The sequence below is a fragment of the Montipora foliosa genome, chromosome 6 (assembly GCF_036669935.1).
Source record: "Montipora foliosa isolate CH-2021 chromosome 6, ASM3666993v2, whole genome shotgun sequence".
NCBI lineage: Eukaryota > Metazoa > Cnidaria > Anthozoa > Scleractinia > Acroporidae > Montipora > Montipora foliosa.
Genome location: NC_090874.1, coordinates 20,371,831 through 20,388,705, shown reverse-complemented (window position 1 = coordinate 20,388,705; position 16,875 = coordinate 20,371,831). Strand labels below are relative to the sequence as shown.

Below are 16,875 nucleotides of genomic sequence, written 5' to 3'. Positions count from 1 at the left end.
CAACCAGATCCCAGGTTGCTCTTATGGATGCCTTAGGAGGTCACAGCCAAATGAATATTATTATACACTCCCTCCAATTGAGGATTGCAGACCGCTCTTTGGCTGGCCTTCAGGCTGTAAAGCGCCTCGACTAGATAACACCATGAATGGTGAACGCCTTAACAACGTTATTCTAGGTGCACTTGCGATAAATGTGACTAAAAAAATAGATCACTTCTCCTTTGAAATGTACCGCACAGTGGAATTCGTACAGTTCAAGCCGGCGAACGGGCGCCACGTGTTACTAATGCGAATGCCTACACGAGGTCATTCTAGGTGAATTTTCCAACGAATGATGGCGCAATCGGAGATTTGACAACGGCTATAAGGTCCTATAAGTAATGGTGCAATAACTTTGTGTGCATTCGTTGTTGTCAGTTTGTTGTGCTACAGATTGATCAAGTGATTTTGGTTCTATAGTCATCAGTGAATCAACAAGGACAGCTTTGGAATGTGTACTACGTTGCGACTATAGTGGTAAGAAAACAGATAAAATTTAGTTTTGTTGGTGAGCAGACCCAAATCTCTATTGGGTCATACAGTCAGTGGCACTTCGAATCACGCAACATATGATGTTACCGGTATTCGCCAAAAGCTGTTAAAACGTTAATGTACTTAAAGTTTTATGAATATTCCACTCTTTATTTAGTACAAAATATATCATGCCTTTTTGTGTTATTTAAGCGGTTGATTCGAAGCGAGTATTGAATACATAAAAGGTCATTATGTCATCCATGGAATATGTCGACGTTTCAAGTTTCATTGGTAGGGAAATAACCACCGTAGTTAAGACAGCCGTGGATAACGTAATTCTTAAATTAAGTGACGCGTGTGACTACTTTGCTAGGCCTTTACTCGTGTAAAAACCCAATTAAATTTAATCGCGACTTTTAGGGAAGAAAGCTGTAAGTTGTTAAAAGTGTTATTATCGTATCGTTCATACCCATAGATGTCCTGATGACAGTTCCAGATTAATTAAGACCATTTCGTCATCGAAGATTCCTCGGAAAATTCACCTCGGCTATAAGTGATAGTGCAATAAGTTCGTGTGTAGTCGTTGTTGTGCTACAGATTGATCAGGTGATTTTATGTCTATAGTCATAGTGAGTCAACAAAGACTGCTTTGGAATGTGTACTACGTTGCGATTATAGTGGTAAGAAAACAGATAAATTTTCAAAGCGCGGTTTTAAGATCTGAAAGATCTTCTTGTTCTAGCACAGGGTGAAATAAGGCGTTTCCGAAATTCGGAAAAATGACGGAAACACGATACATCAACTTTCCGTTATGTTTCCGCAGGGCGGATACAACGGGAAACTCGATAGAGAAAAACGATCATAATGTTTCGCGTTTCCGCGGCATTTCCGCTGACTGAAACGCGTACGGGTGTTTCATTCGTGTTTCCGCAAAACGGATTCGCTCAGAAAATCGAGATTTTTTTCCAAGGGGCTTTTCCTCTTTAGGCAAAATGAAATGGCGCCAGTTCAGCGTACATGTTTACTACTGAATTTTCGCTCTAAACAATACCTGGACAATTGTTTTGCATCATGCAAATACATCAATTTTTCATCAAAAGAAGCCTGGACAACCTCGGAAATTCTCGGGAAAGATAAATATATATACATGGTGCATACATACGGCCTGTTTTATAAATATCTTCCGAAAACGAAGGGAACCGAATGAAGGCTAGGGATGAAAAACTTCATACAGCATCATCTCACTTAATCACGGTATAGTTGGAAGCAAGGAAAGCGCTAAATATTAGGACAACCGATAAGTTTTATTAGTATTTACAGGATTACACCAGCCATGTTTGGAACTCAGCCCAAAACCCCAAAACTTCTTTGGATCCGAAAACCTCTTTGTGGACCTACGAAAATTTAGCTTATCAAACGAGTTGATAAGGGAAAACGCTCTAAAGGTCAACGACGCAGCATCACAGTTTCTTCAGAAACTTAAGCCTTAATTCCTTTCTTAATCAGGGGTTTACTTATTCTAAAAAAGTGATCTTGAACATGTTTCAAGACCAGAAACACCCAAAATACGTCCAAGACTCGCAAAATTAAATTCGATTCCGAAATAACCTCACTGAGTTTAAAAATTTTGCTATCAAGCTTGTAAGTGAGAAAAAGCCTTTGAAGCAAGTCCACGTGACGCCTAGGGGTATATGATGTGATAAAATTACTCCCATCTTCCTAGTCAATGACCCTCAAATGTCAAGGGTCGCGCATACTGCTCGCGCAACGTTATTTTAAATCACGCATTACAACATCAACCCTACTTATGAAGGCTTAAGAATTAACCGAAACATTAGCCAAAACGTCCTAAAAAACCACCCACACGTATATATTACAAGTCAGTTACAAACATTAACATTTTCAACAAGGTATAATATAGTTCTACTTTATAGTGTCTCCTTGATCTTTGTTTTAAAAACCTTTGACATCGGAGACCCAGGGGCAGTTAGTCAAAACCGGACGAAGGAATCACTAGCATTATCAGGACTGGCAAAGGTCCGGCGTCCCGTCCTGGCTGGCTTCCCCAGGGGTTACCGAGAATGAAATCATTTGTAATACTTGCAGCCTTCTACAAGCCTCGCAAATATCTATCCAAGTTTCAATTGAAATGCAAAGATACAGACGGAGTAATACTGGGCCGCAAAAAGATATATCGGAGTCAAATAAAGAGGACACACGATTATAGTGTCAATTAATGTTCTGATGCTTCCTATTTATGGCAATGAATCGCGAAATGAAAGTGATACAATCTTCTCGAAACGCTATCTGAAGAACACCAATATTGCTTCGCTTAAACTGTAACTTCCACATTCACTCTTCGACATGAAGATCAGTTTATCGACCTTTGAAACCTTCTCCCATTTTGTCCTTACCGCGCATGATTGCCTCGTTTTTGAACCGAGGTCAATTATAATTGCGCGCCCTTTGAATATTGCTATTTCGCTCTTTGGTCGTTCTCTTGAAGTCCTTCGGTTTCGGCAAAAGATAAAATGGGAAGGGAAGGTTGCCCAAGTACTAGCAATGCTCAAGTACAGCAAAAAAGTGACCCCAAGTCCCATGGAAGCCGTTTTGAAAGAGCTGGCTGAACTGAGGTCCGTTAACCAAAAGCTTAACGATCGTTTGGACGCAATGTGCAAATCAAAAGCGAAGAAGAGTCTCTTCAGTTCCAAACAGCGCTCTTCGACGTCGGTTGATCCAAGTTGTTCCGTAAGTACTGAATTGTAGTTTGCTGCAATCTTATTGTTTTCAGTCTCGGTCAAATTAAGTGAACTCCAAAGAGTCCTTCGTTCAAAACTTGTTACTGCATGCGTTGTAATCAATATATAAGTTCTACCAAGAACGTTTATTGTTACATTATGATTACAGTACTGTACCGAGAAAAATCTTACCGAGTAAGAGTTACAGCGATTGTGAAATTAATGTATTCTCATAAGAATTGTGAACGAATATATCACCTTAGTGCTTTAGCGGCAAAGTTTATATGTTGAGGTTTAGAGCTACGTGTGTTTCTTTAAGCCAGTTTGTAGCATTTCTGCGAACAAGTACTTGTATGACTCTTTTTATTCTCCTACGCGTTTCGTGCGACAGAGGCTCACTTCATCAGGGATTTTTTATTCCCTGGCAAGGAAATAGCTCCATACTGAATATTAAGTTCATGCGAAAGGATGTGTGATAAAAATGATGTTCAATGCAGGAGTAGCCTGTGAGCAAGCTCTCTTGGGGGGTGAGCCACCCACCCCAGAAGAGAGCTTGCTCCCAGGCTAATGCAGGAGATGCCACTTAGGAGAAACTAGATTTGCAAAATTTCCTGGGCGGCATTCTCACATTCCTCCCTCGAGGCTCGTGCCTTTGAAGCTAAAAAACACTCCCTATTTTCCTTCAAAAGTGGTTAGAATCTATGGGACTTGTGCACCTCTCATTCACTTAAAGGTATGGTGGACATTGTCCTGTGTCACTTAAAAAGACTGACATTTCGAGAAAGCGTTTATATGAAAGGACGCTGTCAGAAAGACCTACAGAGAATTGAGGAAACAGAGGGAGGATTTTGCAGGCTTTCTGACAAGTGCCAGGTTGGTAAATAGATGCTCCCTTGTCTACGCTATACAAAATCACAAATACAGTAATCTTTCAGAAATAAACCGTAGTGGGAACCAATGTTCACCATCTTGCAGAAGCCGATGCAAACATGAATACTCATTTGTACCAATTTCTACCTCAACTATGTCACATACAGCTGTCCTGGACTATTGTTAGTGGAATTCTCTGCTGTCCAAAAATTAATGTTCGCTAAAATTTAACCAAGTTTAGAACCTAGGTATCCAAACTTTATCCTCTTTCTTTTTTGGTTTTTCTTTCCCTTTTTTTTTCGCCTGACCACTTCCGGATGATAATAATTATTCTTGTATGAGGAGTCAACTGTATTGGAAATTACTGTAATTAAATACACCTCTCTCTCTCATTGTGGTATATGTAGTCCCAAATTTCTTTGGGTGGGCTGTGCTAAAGCTGCATAATATATCTCCCAGACAACAAAATAACACTTTCGTCAATGCTGTACAATTTTCAATATCCATGAATTTATTCATTAGGGTCATGCAAATTGTACAAATATTGAGAGTTTCAAAGAGAGTTGTGACTTAACAATTGGCTTTCATTGACAAAAGTCAGGCTGCCCATCTCTGAGTGGGCTGTGCCAAAGCTGTTTATCCATCTTTGAGTGGACAAAATGGCACTTTTGTCAATGATGTCAAAATTTTATTTTAAAAGTATGATTTCATTGAGGTTAGGTTATGCCAATTATATTGTCAACTGAGTTTCCAAGAGAGGTGTGACTTAACAGTAACTGGCTTTCATTGACAAAAGTCAGGCTGCCCATCTTGGAGTGGCCTGTGCCAAAGCTGTTTATCCATCTTTGAGTGGACAAAATGGCACTTTTATCAATGATGTCCAAATTTCATTTTGAACATTATGACTTTGTTGTGGTTAGGTTATAAAAAATGCAAATTATATTGCTCACTGAGTTTCAAAGAGAGTTGTGACTTAACAATAATTGGCTTTCATTGACAAAAGTCAGGCCACCCATCTCTGAGTGGGCTGTGCCAAAGCTGTTTATCCATCTTTGAGTGGACAAAATGGCACTTTTGTCAATGATGTCAAAATTTTATTTTAAAAGTATGATTTCATTGAGGTTAGGTTATGCCAATTATATTGTCAACTGAGTTTCCAAGAGAGGTTTGACTTAAAAATAATTGGCTTTCATTGACAAAAGTCAGGCTGCCCATCTTGGAGTGGGCTGTGCCAAAGCTGTTTATCCATCTTTGAGTGGACAAAATGGCACTTTTATCAATGATGTCCAAATTTTATTTTGAACATTATGACTTTGTTGTGGTTAGGTTATAAAAAATGCAAATTATATTGCGCACTGAGTTTCAAAGAGAGTTGTGACTTAACAATAATTGGCTTTCATTGACAAAAGTCAGGCCACCCATCTCTGAGTGGGCTGTGCCAAAGCTTTTTATCCATCTTTGAGTGGACAAAATGGCACTTTTGTCAATGATGACAAAATTTTATTTTAAAAGTATGATTTCATTGAGGTTAGGTTATGCCAATTATATTGTCAACTGAGTTTCCAAGAGAGGTTTGACTTAACAATAATTGGCTTTCATTGACAAAAGTCAGACTGCCCATCCTGGAGTGGGCTGTGCCAAAGCTGTTTATCCATCTTTGAGTGGACAAAATGGCACTTTAATCAATGATGTCCAAATTTCATTTTGAACATTATGATTTTGTTGTGGTTAGGTTGTAAAAAATGCAAATTATATTGCTCACTGAGTTTGAAAAAGAGTTGTGACTTAACAATAATTGGCTTTCATTGACAAAAGTCAGGCCGCCCATCTCTGAGTGGGCTGTGCCAAAGCTTTTTATCCATCTTTGAGTGGACAAAATGGCACTTTTGTCAATGATGTCAAAATTTTATTTTAAAAGTATGATTTCATTGAGGTTAGGTTATGCCAATTACATGTATATTGTCAACTGAGTTCCCAAGAGAGGTTTGACTTAACAATAATTGGCTTTCATTGACAAAAGTCAGGCCGCCCATCTCTGAGTGGGCTGTGCCAAAGCTGTTTATCCATCTTTGAGTGGACAAAATGGCACTTTTGTCAATGATGTCCAAATTTTATTTTAAAAGTATGATTTCATTGAGGTTAGGTTATGCCAATTATATTGTCAACTGAGTTCCCAAGAGAGGTTTGACTTAACAATAATTGGCTTTCATTGACAAAAGTCAGGCTGCCCATCTTGGAGTGGCCTGTGCCAAAGCTGTTTATCCATCCTTGAGTGGACAAAATGGCACTTTTATCAATGATGTCCAAATTTCATTTTGAACATTATGATTTTGTTGTGGTTAGGTTATAAAAAATGCAAATTATATTGCTCACTGAGTTTCAAAGAGAGTTGTGTCCTAACAATAATTGGCTTTCATTGACAAAAGTCAGGCTGCCCATCTCTGAGTGGGCTGTGCCAAAGCTGTTTATCCATCTTTGAGTGGACAAAATGGCACTTTTGTCAATGATGTCCAAATTTCATTTGGAACATATGATTCCTTTGAGGTTGGGTTATGCAAATTATATTGCTCACTGAGTTTCAAAGAGAGTTGTGACTTAACAATAATTGGCTTTCATTGACAAAAGTCAGGCTGCCCATCTCTGAGTGGGCTGTGCCAAAGCTGTTTATCCATCTTTGAGTGGACAAAATGGCACTTTTGTCAATGATGTCCAAATTTCATTTGGAACGTATGATTCCTTTGAGGTTGGGTTATGCAAATTATATTGCTCACTGAGTTTCAAAGAGAGTTGTGACTTAACAATAATTGGCTTTCATTGACAAAAGTCAGGCTGCCCATCTCTGAGTGGGCTGTGCCAAAGCTTTTTATCCATCTTTGAGTGGACAAAGTGGCTGCACTTTTGTCAATGATGTCAAAATTTTATTTTGAAAGCATGATGTTACATTGCTGAGATTATGCAATTTAAGGTTTTATCTGCTACTGAATTTCAAAGAGAGTTGTGACTTTACAATTGGCTTTCATTGACAGAGTTAGAGTAGTGCAAGAGCTGTTAATCCCTCTTTGAGAGTTAAAATAGCAATTTGGTCAATTGTGTTAAAATATCATTTTGAAAATATGATTTCATGACCTTGGTTTAAGATAATGATTCTCTACTTCTAGCAAGCATAATTACATCTTACAAAGCATGTTACACTGTACATGTACTTCATATCCAAATGGTACTTCCAATGATTACACCCTCTAGCTAAGAGATGCCACCTAGGTGGAAATTACCTTACCTGCATGTTCATTTTAATTTTAATCATTAGATTTGATTTGTGTTAATTAACCCTTGAGATATGACCATGAAGGGAACAAGAAGATTGAGGAAATTATTGTCAAAGAAATCAGAGGAAATTAATTTTTGGAAAGGAAAAATGGGTCAAGGCAGAGATAAAAGGTACAGTTCATATTAACACATTGCATTTTTGTGCAGTACCTCTCCAGGGTATTGTAAATCCTATGTCAGTCAGGTACAACAAAACAGAAGGCAATAGTTTGTCAAACTGCCCTTCCTTAGAATACAAAAGAGCACATGAATTGCGAGTAAAACCACCTCTTCACACCAATTATTGCTTCCATTCTTTTGGCAATGTAAAAAGGATGTTATTTTCTTATCTTCCCCTTCCCCACTGTTACATCTCTTAGAAGTCATGGTACAAATTGTATCATGGTTCTGTACCTTTTTTTGACAATGGTGTGTGCCATGTACATGCAGAATAATTGGTGTTGGCAAATCAGTTGATGTAATTTCTATTGATAGCAACAAGGGCAATATAGTGTGTCCGTGATTGAAATAATGATCATGAGAAGACAAATGGCTTGCACAGATATGTCCAGGATTGACCCAGGATTGATATGTCCAGGATTGATTAATTAGATGCACACCGATTTCATTAAACCTCATGAAGCGTCTCCTTGGTCTTCGCCGCAACTTCAACACCACTTAAGTCTAAGACTACAGACAATTACATGTAACATCATAAAGTGTCCCCTATACACAGCAGTAGTTACCCTAACCTTAAAATGACGCTAACCCTAACTTTTATCTTAAAAAGATAGAAAATGCGTATACTTAACGGGAAATTTCGTGCTGTAAGTCAAAATTCGACGTGCATTTCATTAGGGTAAATTCTGGATAAGTGGTTTTGCATGGCAAAGGTGGTCTTTAATTGCTTTGGTCTTGCATTGGTGACAAGAGTAAATTAATGGAAATGCACTATCCATTTATACAAAATGTATATAAGTATCTTACAATCAATTGTCCATCGCATGGTAGTGCAACCAATCCCTTCTATGGTATTTTAAGACAGGTTGTTCATGCTACTCTGTTTTTTTTTCCTGTTCATGTTGTATACAGTAAGAAAATGATTTTGTTCAAGTGTTTCATCTGATAGTTATCTATTGTTGGGTTTTTAGAAATTGAACTATTGACTAGAAATTGTGCAAAAAGCAGCACTCTCCACACAGGACAAGGACAGAGCAAGAGATTTGCTAAAACTAGACAATGCTGTTGAGTTTATGTCATCAGAGTGATGAAGATGGAGGACAAACAAGTGGACCCTCTGCAAGGGATGTGAAACCGCTACAGTGGGAAAGGAGCAAATTATGCAATATTAAAGCAGTCTTGGATGCCACTTACAAGGCTCGTATGAGCAAGAGGCAACAAAGAACGGCAGCGAGTGGCTGGTCAAAATATGTCAAGCAGACCTCTGCCACAAACCTACCGTTTCTGGGCTGGGCGATTGACCCAGAGTTAAAAGTCTCCTTAGTTATTATTTATTTTCTTTTTTTTCATTTCATTGTACTTTTAACTCTGCAACACACTGTATTTTTTTTTAAACTCAAATATCTGCTGGCACATTGAAGCAGAGTAAGGGCAAGGTATGCAACAGTGTTTGTAATGGTTGCTATGCTGCAGCACAGTAACTTTAGCGTGGTTCAAACGTGGTTTAGCGTGGTAGCCATAGATGCAAGAAGAATAGGTTTTTCCAGTTTTACAGTTCACTGTACAGATGTCAACTCAGCAGCATTTTTTCTGTACTTTAGACCATTTCTTATTATTGTAATATTTGGTTTCAATCAATTGACGTCAAGTCTGGCAAGAAGGGGACATTTGCAGGAAGGCATCATTTGACTAGAATTACCACAATTAATTCTGTTTTTCCTAACTTATTCAAGTTTCAAATCCTAATGGGGTTAAAACAACAATAGTGCTAATTACCACGAGGAAAGCAAAGTCAGAATGATTCTGATACCGTGACTCGTATTCAAATATTATGATGTCATCGTGTAAATATCCCTTAAAGTTAAGGGAGCTGAGCCTTTGTTTGATTCATATGTCCAGATGAATATCAATATATGCATTGGTTGGTCAATCATCTTAGTAAAATGATGACTACAGTACTTAGTTATGGGGAAGACCATTGAAGTAGAAATGTATTTCCCATAACGGAGCATCGTGTTAACCAACCAATAGAGGTTGTAAGGCTGCTAAGTTATATCAGTTACAATCACATCAGTTTAAGGCATTATTTTATGTCCATTCTGCACTGTGCTCTCTCAAATGCGTGTAGACATGTCAGTAATCACTTTAAGTATCCTTTGGACAATCGAAACAATTGGATAAAAGAATCGTCTTGCTATTTTTAATGTAAACGATAAGCAAGTCTAAAGCAAAAAGTAAAGAAATGATAGGACAGACAAAGGAACTCAAGCCTGGGTGAAAGTTTGTTGACAAGACTTTCATCGATAAAATTTAAGTAGAGAGTGTCTATTGTAAACAAAATTCGAAAAATCTCGAGCAATATTTGAAATTAATAGGTATGAGTGATTTCTTCATTCTCGAAATTGGACAAGCAGTTAGGTGCGAAAAATAGAACATTTAACTACGGTATGAAATTGCTATTTTATTATATTTTATATTTTGGTAAATGTACAGAAAATGAAAGATAATAGAGTAAATGATACTGATCATATCAATTTTTAATTCAGATAAGATACTATTGAATCAGAATTTTTAAAGATTTCGGAAGTAAAGTCGAGAAATTTTTAATTCATTATGACTAGAATTTTTACAATTTTATCAAAGAAGTTTATTATATGCTGTTGTCATCATTGATAAAACGCCCTCTTGATAACCTGATAATAAAGCATAACCTTGAATGAACTGAGTGTGCATATTCAGTGGGTCTAATGATGTTTGCCAAGTTTTACCTTGTTTTTACGTAATGTGAGGTTTAGCTACGCGTTATTGTAGAGTTCAATACCGCGCGATCATAACAAGGAAGCCCCTTTCAAAGTTAGTGGCTTATAACTCGCTTTCTAGGCCTCTTTCCACTAAATGCTTCTCCAGGAAAAGCCAACCCTCCGATTGAAAATTAAGGTTAAGTTTCCGAACCCCAGAAATTCAGCGGATTATCGTGTGTCCCTTGTATTTACGAGTTACGGAAACATGACGGTTGTTAGTAATTCCGTGGTCACGGAAACCTCGCGGATACACGAGTTTAAGGAATGCGTTTCCGCGAAGCCGCAGTCGCGGAAAAGTAACGTACACACGTGTTTCCCGCTTCGGTTATCTGAGTTTCCGTTAGCGGAAATTCAAGATTCCGTAAGGAATCCGTTACAAAAACGGATACGTAAACACTTGTTTTCACCCTGTGTAGGTGAACTTGTAATAAATGTGACTATAAAAATAGATCACTTCTCCTTTGAAATGTACCGTACAATGGAATTCGTACAGTTCAAGCTGGCGAACAGACGTCACGTGGTACTAACGTGAATGCCTACACGAGGTCATTCTAGGTGAATTTTCCATAAACGTGACTATTATATAGTTCACTTCACCTTTCATACGTATTTTACAAACTCAAACTCAAACTCCAGGCAATTTTTTTTAAGTTGGGGTTTGTAGCCGATATAACGCGCGCTCTGATTGGCTGATTGTGACTAGCCCGCGGGCCGACTACGGGCTTGCAAAAACAAAGCAAAAGGTTATTAAAAAACCATATAATAAACTACTTACTAACCGAGCTAGCTCGAGCCGTACTGGGGAATATTGGCCCTGGGTCGTTTTTGTACGGACCTCGCTGCGCTCGGTCCGTCCTGCCACGACCTCGGGTCAATATTTCCCTGGCAGTACGGCCCTCGCGCTCGGTTAGTAAGAAGTTATTAAGGGGTCACCCAGAAGTCATACCAGCAGAGGCCCTTTTGCTCACAGGTCCTCACACGTTCGTACGACGAAACAGATCCTTTTCTGAGGTTAAAAACCTGGCTACCGGCCTAACTCTTTTTCCTACTTCCCAACCGCGAGAAAACCGCGGTAAATCAGCCATCGCCAAAAAATATTTTTTTTTGCTCAAAAAATATTTAAAGTTAGGGGGAAAAAAATACATCATTTTAAAGCTAAGAAAATAAGCTTTCCAACAGCATATAACTTATTTACAGACAACTGAAACATTTTATAAAAGCGAAAGTTGAACGAAAAAATTTAAGAAAAATAACAGTAAAATATGTTTTCCAGGCAAAATTTGGTCATTTTAGCGAATTTTTGGATGCAAAACTAAAATTTTCTGCAATTTATCTGCTTTCTTGGACATAAATTCGACCGAAAACTGATGAGGCAGGAATATTTTTAGATTTTCAGGAATAATAGATAACGTGGATTCAATGCGTAATGTGATAATGCGATAAAAGTGTCAAATTTGCGACCCATCGCACTACGAATAATTAACCTCTGTTGCCAAAAGTCACCCAAATAACCGGTCAGTGTAAAACGCAGACTGCAGACCAGGGATAAAATGCAGACAGAGGGTAAAATGCAGGCTGCAGACTGCAGACTGCGCGTTAATACAATAATAATGAAAAAAGAGTTATAAGAGTGTTAGTAGCCGTTTGTACTTTTACACTGAAACCCTAACACAGCTCCCATCGCTTTGGTTGCCCCACCGCATGTTTTAAATCCGGATTTTCATCGAACTCTGTAAGAATTAAAGCTGTTTGAATCCTTGTTGTTGTTGGAAAAAGGATAGTTTCGTTAAGTGAGTTGCTTTTAGGCAAAGAAGTCACCACCCCGTAATTCAACTGTCCATTTTGCTGCACTGAACAAAGTAATCGAGTAATTACCCAATAACTCAATTTATTTTGACACGCATGGCTACAATACCAATTAACAAAGACAGAGATAACGTGGATTTTGCAACCATTTAACGTTTCAATTCAGTCGGCTTAAGCCAGTATGACTGAGGTGTAAAAATTTCTTATTAGGATCCTTTCATTCGCTTTCGTGTACGTTATGTTTATCCTTTAGTTCACAAGTTCGTTTGTTTTGCATCTGGAAGATGTAATTTTCAATTATAACCTCTCCCTAGGGGTTATCACGCATAGCTTAACCAATGAAATCCCCGCGTCCTAATTGCTCGAAATACATGAAATTCGTTGTGCATTTCGTTGCACCGAAAAAAGACAACCGAGATTATTCAGGTATTCGAAGTAATAATTGTTGGTTTTTCGATCGATTTCCCTCGATGTACCGGTGTGACAAATAATTTGTAACATTGCAATGCATCTGGAAGCGCAAAAACAAAGCACAGATGATTTCAACGCGTACGATCGCATCCACAAAAGGTGCAGCGACCTGCAGTCATGATAATGTGAGTTGTTGACCGATGTAAAACAGGATTGTCTTTCAAACAATCTTTATTTTATCCTTATGACTCGTTTTTTAAATATTTATTTTACCCTCAGTCTGCATTTTACCCCCGGTCTGCAGTCTGAAGTCTGCAGTCTGCGTTTTACACTGACCGCCCAAATAACCGATTTTTCGACGGAAAATTCATGCCAGAGGATAAAACTATTCACTGGACATGTAATAAAGGTAAATTATGTTCGAGCGAAAGCGAAAACAAGCGAATATTTTGACGGAAAACACAATAATGTGAGATCAAAGGAACATGTGGTGAAGACACGCAATTGCGGCATCGAAGCTTCGACAATAATCTTACCTTTTCAGCGATTTTAACGCTTGAAATTCCATTCAATCCACCTGGTCTAGTCTTTGAATTCACTATTATCGCTGCCCTGCGAATCTTCAGTGTTCTACATAACAGCACACTTGGTAAAAGACGGCTCAACGGGCGACAGATTGTTGTCGATGTTGTCGCCTGTCTTGTTCAGTATCCAATTGATTTGCCATTATTGAGCTTCATAAGGGTATATTTTGTTCAAAGATCTACTAAAACGCCATTCGCGCTACATGACTTTCGACGCCATTGCCGGTTAAGTTAATCGTTATAATGTGTCCACCAGAGAAATCTACGCATTTCCCACTACCCTCTCGATCCTAAGAAAATACGCGCAGCAGGGCTCTATGCACAAAGACACCACTTAGCAGGGGAGTGACAGGCAAGACTTTTACCGACATGGAAAAAAATAAAATAAATAAAAAAAATAAAACGGAGAAATCTACCCATTTTCCGACTGGAATTGCCATAGGGCAACCCAGTAATAAGAGAATTTCCGTCCAACGACAAAATGGCAATGTCAGAGGAGGCCTCAAAAGCTAAAATACCACAAATGGAGGCGAAGAGTTTCCAAAATGGCGGACACACGTGTTCACCAATTCGGTATCAAAGAACGCCATAACAAGGTAATTATAGACTAAAAAGAAACAAGTAACTCGTACAAAACTCGATCCACCTACAGCAAAGAAAGGTAAAGGGAAAAAGGAAAAAAACTCTTAACTGAGACAGCGGACAGAACACGAAGCGATTAAAAACACGTCAACTCCCTTCAAGCAGTTACGGTTCAATGATTGTGACGTCACTCCCGGCAGATTAGAGGTTACGGTTTATGAGATAGAACTATTTTCAAACACCACATTTAATAGTTCCAGCGATTCTTATTTTTTGAGAAATTTGCGAAAATTTGGAAACGCGGTTAAATTGCAGTTTTCTGTTTGTCAACAAATTGCCCAAAATTTGCTGTGAGAACCAAGCAACGGTGAAGTTTTAAAATGAATTCAATTGGCACCAAACTTGACACAAAACTAGACCCTGTTTTGTGAGGGTACACTGGGTTGACTGTGGTACGTGCACCGTTCCAGACAATTTTTTTCAAGTTGGGGGGTCATTAAGACCATTTAAGGGGTCACCCAGAGGTCATACCAGCAGAGGTCCTTTGGCTCACAGGTCCTCACACGTTCGTACGACGAAACAGATCCTTCGTAGAACAGAAGCATTGGACCTACTACTATTAACGCTAAAAAATGCTAACTCAGCAAGGTACAGATTTTGTTAGCTTGCTTTATGCAAAAACAAATATTGATGCAAAAGTAAATTGATACACAGTTTTTAGAAAGAGCAGAAGGAAGTTTCCAGGACGGTCGCTCGAGAATAACATATTTACGACATGAAAACAACATTAGTTTTGAACCGTGAATATAGACTATAAAAAGTTACGATCAGCGACAAACATTTTGGGAGATTTTTTCTACGTTCAATTTTATTATTGTACTGTTTGGTTGCACAAATAAATCGCAAAATCGAAAGTGACATGGCCGGAATTCACCGGGCGCCGTGATTAAGTTACCGCGGCATGTTTACCCGCCAAACAGTGAAGCATCTGTCTCAGATGATAGCAAGATACCGGGTTTTCGTAAGGTTTTTCTCCTGTCAAGTGTTGTAAAGTTTGACAATAAATGAGCGAATTCAAAACACGCCCAAACTCTGAGTGAGGTTGACCATTGTTTCTGCAAAGTCAAAAATTTACCTTCCAAGACGAGGTTATTTATCACCACGTAAGTCCATTATTTTGGAAATAGCAGCTACTTTATTTTTACCGGCGTCACAATTTTTTGCTGATTTTTGGGCTCACTTTGTTGAAACTCAAGCACGTTTCCAACAGACCTGTTTATTTTCGTGAAACCCTTTCGTGCTTACAGAGAAATACTAAAAATATCCTCCCGTATCACGTTTCAACCTTAAGCTCGAAAATTCAATACACAACATGATATTATAATTCACAAAGGCAGAAAATATCACAGAATCCTTTTCCAGCGAAGCTGGTTAACGAGAATAACAAACTCACGAGGCAGAATGTATATTTATATTTAATTAAGTTAGCACAACAGAAAAACGCTAACCTCATTTTAACACGAAAATGCTTTACTATTGCCATAAAAACAATCCAGTTAAGCTCGCATACCATAAAAGATGATGAATTCATAAAGGCCACCTTTTCCAGCGTACAATTTTTTGAAACAAACAACATATTTGCTCTTAGACGCGAAAACCTTTTCCTATTTCATTGCGTGCGTGAAGACAAGAAACTCAATCGTGTCAAATTACCATGCACTTCAGGTTCAAACCCTTTCCCAGTGAAGAACAAATTCGCTTACCTTTATGCCACGATCATGCCATCCGGATTTTTTTGGCTAAATGGTAACCACATATTGTCGTCTTGCTTATTTTATACAATGATGGCTTGTTTAATTTAAGGGCCGATTTACACGATACGCTTTTGTCGCATGCGACTAGCTCACGACAGGCCTACGACATGACTTACGATTGTCGCAGCGTTTTAAAACATGTTTTAAAATGCTACGACATTTTTTCTGACGTACACAACAATCGTAAATCATGTCGTGGGCCTGTCGTAAGCCGCTGTAGCATACGACAAAGTCGTACCGTGTAAATCAGCCCTAAGATGGTATTCCATTCCTTGTGAGTTGTTGTAGATGTTTTTGAGGTGGTTGTAGGTGGTTGTAGATATTTTTGAGGTGGTTGTAGGTGGTTGTAGATGGTTTTAGGTGGTTGTAGGTGGTTTTAGGTCGTTCCATGTTTTAGTGACTACGTAGAATTTTGACATGGCTGGTCAACCGTTCTCTTGAGCCTCGATACGGTGAGAGCTAATAAGTGAACGGTTGACCAGCCGTGTCAAAATGAAAACTTGGTCAAGGAGAAGTAAATTTATTCGTGTGGCCATCGCCGGGGTTTGAGCGTGAGTCATGCCGGAGAAGTGTGATTTTATCGGTGAGATGTGAGGTAAGCTAGAAATTACTTTCCAGCCTTTCCTTTATTAGGTACGAGTGACAACTCGGGAATTTGAGAAGTCGCTTAAATCGCATTCAATCAGGCAAATAACCACACAAATAGCGAGAAATTCACCACGACAATAAATTACGGCTTTTTTATTGAGAACTTTTGCGGGTAAATATCCTTTTCAGTTTGCTATGGAGATTCCCATACAAATCCTTATAATTGTTTACCTTCCGACTCTGGGCAGCCTGTGATGATACAAATTGACTTAATGAACGGTTACTACCGAAAGAAAGCTACCTAAGGCAGTACGTACTTGCATTTCAGTGACGCAAAGTTTGAGTCCATAATGTTATCCAATGTTATCCGTTACGTTGTGAACTCATTTTCTGGAGGCATTCATATACAATATGCAACCGCGTTCCCAGGGTCTTCTCGGCTTTTAATATGGCGGCGGGTCTTGTGAAGACCCTGGCACACAGCAGATCACGTGATCAAGATTTGTCCATCGAGGATGGACAAATATGCAAATTTTTTCAAAATGGCGGCAAGGAATAAGGTGAGAGAAATCTGGATACGACAACAACAAAATGGGGTACGAAGGGGGAACCCAAAGCTGTAAAATTTGATGTAAGAAACCAAAAATACGGATGGATGAACGCACGAGCAACGAGAATGCGG

The 16,875-nt window shown here is 38.7% G+C and overlaps 1 protein-coding gene and 1 long non-coding RNA gene across 3 annotated transcripts in view; one reads left to right on the top strand and one right to left on the bottom strand.

The window, feature by feature from the left end:
- Window positions 1-16,875, bottom strand: part of LOC138006938 (uncharacterized) — a 67,702-nt gene that overhangs the window by 26,248 nt on the left and 24,579 nt on the right. The gene's annotated exons all lie outside the window — the stretch shown is intronic.
- LOC138008816 (uncharacterized) lies at window positions 3,719-8,692 on the top strand. The gene is made up of 3 exons (XR_011124271.1): window positions 3,719-4,124; window positions 7,457-7,559; window positions 8,579-8,692. It is a non-coding gene; the product is annotated as an uncharacterized lncRNA (long non-coding RNA).